Raw genomic sequence first — 6,495 nt, forward strand, 5'->3', positions numbered from 1 at the left:
CTGCCCGATAAATCCAAAAAACCCCACCAACCTTGACTTTGTTACATAAAACAAACAAAATGTCATTTTCATTGTTATATGCTGCGACCCGTGCTCCCATGCAAAACAACGTCTAAGTCAACTGCTTGAGCTTTCCAACCACCACCTAATCAAGAAACTCACAGTAACTCAGCCCGGGACCGGTTATCTAACCTGCCATTGTATTGGTCACTCCCCTATTGCAGGTATTTATCCAATTTTCACTGAAACCCTATAATTTTGATTTTCTACTGAAAATTATACAAGAAAGGGTCAAATTCAGTTCTATTCCAGTCTGTGTTTGCCATAAAGGTTCCCAAAACCTACTGTTTTCACTATTTTCCACTTAAAACCCGAATTCCATTCCTGAATCCACAAGAACCAGAGATGGAAAGTCCTATAGCTCTGAATGTTTTACCTATGAACGCCCCTCACAAAGATTTAGATTATTTGCCTCTGGCTGATAAAGATTTTTAGATAAAGGATTTATCCGGTAATGAAAACCACCTTAAGATCTTTTTCCCAATCAGAGACAGCTATCTAAATGGCTCTGACATCTTAGGACTGTGGGAATCAAACCTTCCCATGTACTTCCTCCCTTCAGTCCATGTTTTCCCAGATATCATTCATCACTGTTGTGCCAATTATGACCCTAATCAAAGAGCAGTCATGTCTCCAAGTCAAACAATCATTTTTCCCATAACTGCTCAGTCCATCAATGAAATGCTGCAATTCCACTCCAGTCTTGCTCTCACTCCCCTTTCTATGGGATACTTACTTGAAAGAGCTCCCCAATTGTCTCAATCAGAACTGACTCGCATTAGTCAGATGTTCATGGACCTTAAACATCAGCCTAAAGGCCCACCTCCTTATCTACAGGTTTTCTTTATAGATACAGGAAGAATTATTATTGATATGATAGCCTCAATCATGGGATTCAACTCTGGAGAGTATGTTTATGAGATAACCTTAGTATTGTTGTCAACTTTTTCCCCTAGATAGCCCCCTGCTGTTAAATATGATTATGCCACCTATATTGCCAATAAAATTCATGACCAATTTCTAAGACTGGACAATGAAGGAGTCTTCAAATACACTACTTTCATCTATCATCTTCTGTTGTATTATCAGTCAGATAAACTTCCCTTTCCTGGTCAAGCAACTTGACACTAGAGGCAATCCAAGGTCTGTCATCTTCTGGAGTCCCACTTTCCATAATACCATTGAATCCCCTTACACCTACAATGAGCTCATTCATCTATTTGTCCATCCAGCAACCACTTTATTGACAAGAGTTTCCCCTCTTAGGATCAATGGTGATATGAAGAAAATCCTCCAACTCTCCAAGCAGTACAGGATAGGTGACTGGTACCTATATAAGAATCACACAGAAATCAGGATTTATGGGTGTGAACTATGCCCTTTTAAGCTGCCAAAGTATGTTCCAATGAGACTCTTTGCATTGGAATATTTCAGGCAGATGATAAATGCAGACCTAGTCCATTTTTGTAATTCCAAGAAGAAAGCTCAGCTTAGAATCAAGAACCAACTAGACCCTTTTGTTTGCAACTCTAGGGAAGCATGGAGAGAAGAAGAAATAATTTTAGAAGATCATCTTAAATTACAAAAGAGTTTTGGGTGGAAACCATATGATCCTAATAGTTTTATATGTGATAGAAGAATGAAGAACAGGTTGTCCCCATATATTCACCATAGGATTCCATAAATTGAACAATATGCAAATATGGATGAACGGAGAGAAGGAACCCTAGTAGAGCATCATAGTGAGCAGGTAAATTTTGAGAAAGTTATGAGAGATCTTGAGAAAATACTTGACTTGGATTCTTTTGGGCAGGTACCATTTAAGTTATCTCAAAGATCAGGAGTTGATTCCTCCAGTGCTGGAACCTCTCAGCAACCTTCACAAGAAACAAGCACACCAACTACAGGGTCATCCAAAGGAAAGGAATTAGAGACCAACATTCAAATCACAGAACAACCTACAGTGTCAAAGCAGCCCAAAACTTCCAAAGAACAGGCCCAAATGCCAACTCCTCCAATTCAAACCAATGTAGAAGAAACTCCAATTTTGCAAACTCCTCTAAATGAGGAAAGAAATAAAAAGAGGGACAGGGAAACTACTACCCCTGCCAGTGGACCTACAGGACAGCTTGGGACAAAAAGGCAAAGACTGAATCCTTTTTCAGAGGAGGAAATTGGTGAAGAGACTACAGATAGTCAAAGAGAAGAAAGGGTAGTCAGCCAACAAACTTCCCCATTGGGAGGAACATCCACTAGCTCACAGAGGCAAGAGCTAGAAAAACAACATAGTGCAGAAGTATCATCCCTCAGGCCACCAGGTAAAGAGGCCTCAGATATCAAGAAAACATTCACAGAAATAAAGGCCAGGAATGATCCATTGAGACTTCAAATTTACAATCAATATGTAAAAATGGCCCCCACAAATCAGCAAAGATTAATGTCAGCCTATGACATTAAAGAAGGCAAGATGATAATGAGCTACTTCAAGCCAAAGGTGCAACAACCTCAATCAGCAGCAGATTACCTCAGAACAAATTTGGAGGTCTTGGCAAAGGATATTCACCCTATGGATCAAATTGAACTACACAAGCAAACTGGAGAAACGGTCTATTCAACATTAACTAGTAAAGCAATGATGGCCCATAGGCTACAAAATTCTTTAGATAATACAACTTCCCAGCTAAACTTAGAAAAATCCTCCTCTCAGGCTAAGGATAAAAGAATAAAGTCATTAGAAGAAATCATCATTGGATTGGGACATGATCCCAAAAATGTGAATGGTATAGAAGCATTAATCAAAAAGAAGGATGAAGATATTGCTGCCTTGAGGAAGCAGCTAAAGCTGCCTCCTTCAAGGCATCCACAGACTACTGAGGTTATACAACAAAAATCTGAAGAAGAGATGATGGATCTACTCTTAAAACTCAATGAAATATTGAATGAAATAGATCAGGCCTTAGAAAAAGCATTGAAGGACAAGCAGGGAGAGTCGACCTCTCAGCCTCTTGATGTAATACCAACAGTCTCAACAGCAGTCCCCTCTACACTTGGGACAGCATTAGCACCCAACATCCGAGCAGCCACAACAGAGGTAGTCACAGGTACAGCGACAACAGGAGCAATACAGGCAGCAACACCAATTTGAGCATAGAAGAGCTAATAAAGTCAATGGAAGATATGAAACTACAGGTTTCAGAACTAAATAAGCTAAAGGAGAAATATGCCAAAATGGAAAGAAAATATGATCTCTCAAAGATAAACATTGTGGAAAAAACCAGGGAGATTAAAGCATTAGAAAATAAAGTGAAAACATTAGAAAAAGATCTTACTTTTGACAAGCCTCTGTCAGAAATCAAGAAAATTCTTTGGGCCAATATCACTCAAAGCATAAATGATGTTTGGCCATCCATTCAAGTAATTTTTTAGCAGATTGATCTAGTGAAGGCAGCACAGGAAGAAATTCAAAAGACAAAAGCACTATTAGGACAAATGCCTGATCAAGCCAACAGGCTCATATATTTTTTGAATACCAAGAATAGCGAACAGCTGGAAGTACTTGGCATTTCGGATAGAACATAAACCATTTTGGAAATCAAAAGGGTGCTAACCAAGAAAACTTTGATGCAGAATTTAGAGAGAAGATGTCATGATATGCAGGTAGAAATTAATGTTTTCATGGAGAAGTTTACCATTTTTCAAAACAAAGGGCTACCAAGTCCTTTAGTGATTAATGACAGATTAATGAAGCATAGAGACTATGTAGATAAATTGAATAAATATGTTGTCAATCAAGCTAGTTCATCAACAAGTGCATCAGGAATAAAAGCACTCCCCACAGGCCGAGTTCTCTATGACAGCTTAGAGAACTTATTTTGTGTCGAGCATGAGCTGAAACACTTGTTCCCAATTCAACCCACATTTTTCAGATATACATAAACTGATGAGACCTTGAGAAAACTTCAGAAACACAGATTGCTAGAGCCAAAATGGTGGGAAAAAATGTTGGAAATTTTGTAAATTTATCCTTAGTAAAATGTAAATTTTGGATTATTTACTGTAGTGAAAAATGAACAAAGATGAAGAGGGATCAAACAGGTCAAAGTGTATCAGATGCAGGTAAAGTGTATCAGTAGGAAGGTCAAAACAAAGTAGCCAGCACATAATTACACCAAGGATAGCAAGAGGCCAAAGCATAGGGCCTAACTCCAGCACATTCTCGAAAATAGGGACAGCAAACCATTCGGTTGCCTTATTTGTCATCTACAAGGTCTTCTAGCCCTATTTTCTTGAAAGATATGATTAGTAACCCCAGTTTATATCTCACTTTGTTATGAGATATTTCATTGTAAAAAGTTCTGTATAAATACCCCCTCAATTGGAGTATTGAGGGTGGATTCTTAGACATTGCTGTAATATTGAATATTTTGGAATAAAATGTTGTTGGACTAACTTTTGTATGGCTTGCTGGATAAAGAATTGAAGCAAAGGACTTTTCACAGATTTCTTGAAGCAAACACCGGATCAATAAGTCTTCTATACCTTATGTTTTAAAGTTTTCCTTGTCTATTATATCATCTATGTTTCACATCTGAATGATAAACGAAAAAGAGTAATTCAGAATATGCTTGATTGCACTCTGTTTTCAATCATTATTATTCTCCATGTTTTCTTCTGAATTAGGATAAACAGTGAAATCTTAATTGCTCCTATTTTCTAGTTCTTTCATTTTGATTATTTATTAAAGAATACTTAACTGATCTTTAGTAGTAATCATTCAAATTCCCTCTTTAAATATGCTGAAGGATTCTTAACTGCCCTTCACCCATTTTAAACCCATTCTATTTATTCCAAGTTTTCATTTGTTCCCTGTTTGACCATCTTGCCCTGTGAAACCATCTTTTGTTAAGAAACCAAGTCCAGTTAAGCCATCTTCTTTGAATCCATTAGCCCAATGGCCTAAGCTACTTAGTTTTACCCCTCTGCTATTGAATCTCACCACCCAAATTCAAACAAAACCCCTAAACTTCACAACTAGCCTAATATCTCTCAAAACAAAGCTAAAACTTAAAGAGAGAGCCCTCTCTGGGTATAGATTGGCTAGATTATGTACCTAAAAGTTGGTTTGTGGTTACCTCGGACCCCTTTCCTCTTCTCAACAACTTCAAGGAAAATTTGAGTGATAACAAACTCCATACTTAATACCAACTAGTATCCTCAATTACCACAATGACTTATGTTTATTCTCATCACATCCCCTAGAGCAAGAAGCTAAGGTATTTGATTATTCAAAAGGGTACCTTTTAAAAAGTAGTGACAATAAACTAAAAACAAGACAAAAAATGCTAGAAACAAGTTATTTTTCCAACCTTGCTCCAAACTTATTCTCATCAATTGCCAGAGAAAGAAGTTAGAAGAAAAATAATAAAAGAGATCCAAAGCAAAATGCTCGCAGATTCATAAGTGGTGTTTGACATATAGTGGAAAACAAAAGATCAAAACAAACATTTCAAATATATATAAATACAATTGAAAATGAACTAAAACAAATGGGAGAAGAAGAATAAGAATGAGCACAAACCTAGGATGTGTAGTAAGATCGCATGCCAGTTAGAACTCTCGATGATGGAGATGTCCCTGGGAGTTTACTTTGATGAAATGTAAGGGGGAAATGACTTTCTCCATCATATGGAGCAGTTTGGGAAACGAATGAACTTGAATAAATCCCATAGTGAGATGTTGCACCTCCAAAACTACTATATGAGTGACTTCCATATCCGGAGGATCCATATGGACCAAGACCATAATTCCCTACACCTACTGATGCCTGACCAAAAGTTGTTCCTTGGAGAAGAAGTTGGCGGCCCAAGTCTAACAGTGTTTAAGAGTTTAATGAATAAGGAGGTTTATTGCAACAAGACCTATAGACAAACTTGGTAGTGTTGCATCACTTAATCCATATGGATTTAGATGGTAACTGGTACTAATGTTGGGTTCACAATATTCCGATTACCAATAAGTGGCGGGTTGACTGGCCCATGACCCAATCCACCATATTGTGAAACATGATTTACATCACCTTTATCCTTCAAATTAGGAACAACTTGGCCCTGGTTTGCTGCAACTTTTTGCTTTTTCCCTTCAAATGCTGATTTACAAAAAAGTTGATGCCCATCTATTGATTTAACAAGGTCTTCCAGGGTTCGATTTGTTGCTTCAATTATTTTGTAAAGAATAAGGGAGTATCCTTTCGACTTACCAGTTTGTCTGTCAACCACCAGGGCCTTCTTCAATGTCTCCATAACGAGAGAAAAAATTAGTCATTCTAGCATGTTGCATGTGTTCAGGAACATTACCCACATAGACCCTTCTTAAGTTAGGATCCATTGTAGCTGGTTGAAAGGGATTAGCTGGTTGTATGGGTTGTATAGGTACCAT

At 37.7% G+C, this 6,495-nt stretch overlaps 1 pseudogene; it reads right to left on the reverse strand.

The window, feature by feature from the left end:
* Positions 1-5,638: 5,638 nt before the first annotated feature.
* Positions 5,639-6,495, reverse strand: LOC149231819 (uncharacterized; annotated as a pseudogene).

This window comes from Pinus tabuliformis, chromosome J (genome assembly GCF_031772625.1).
Source record: "Pinus tabuliformis cultivar Carrire ecotype Pingquan chromosome J, CPIR1, whole genome shotgun sequence".
NCBI classification, from domain to species: Eukaryota; Viridiplantae; Streptophyta; class Pinopsida; order Pinales; family Pinaceae; genus Pinus; species Pinus tabuliformis.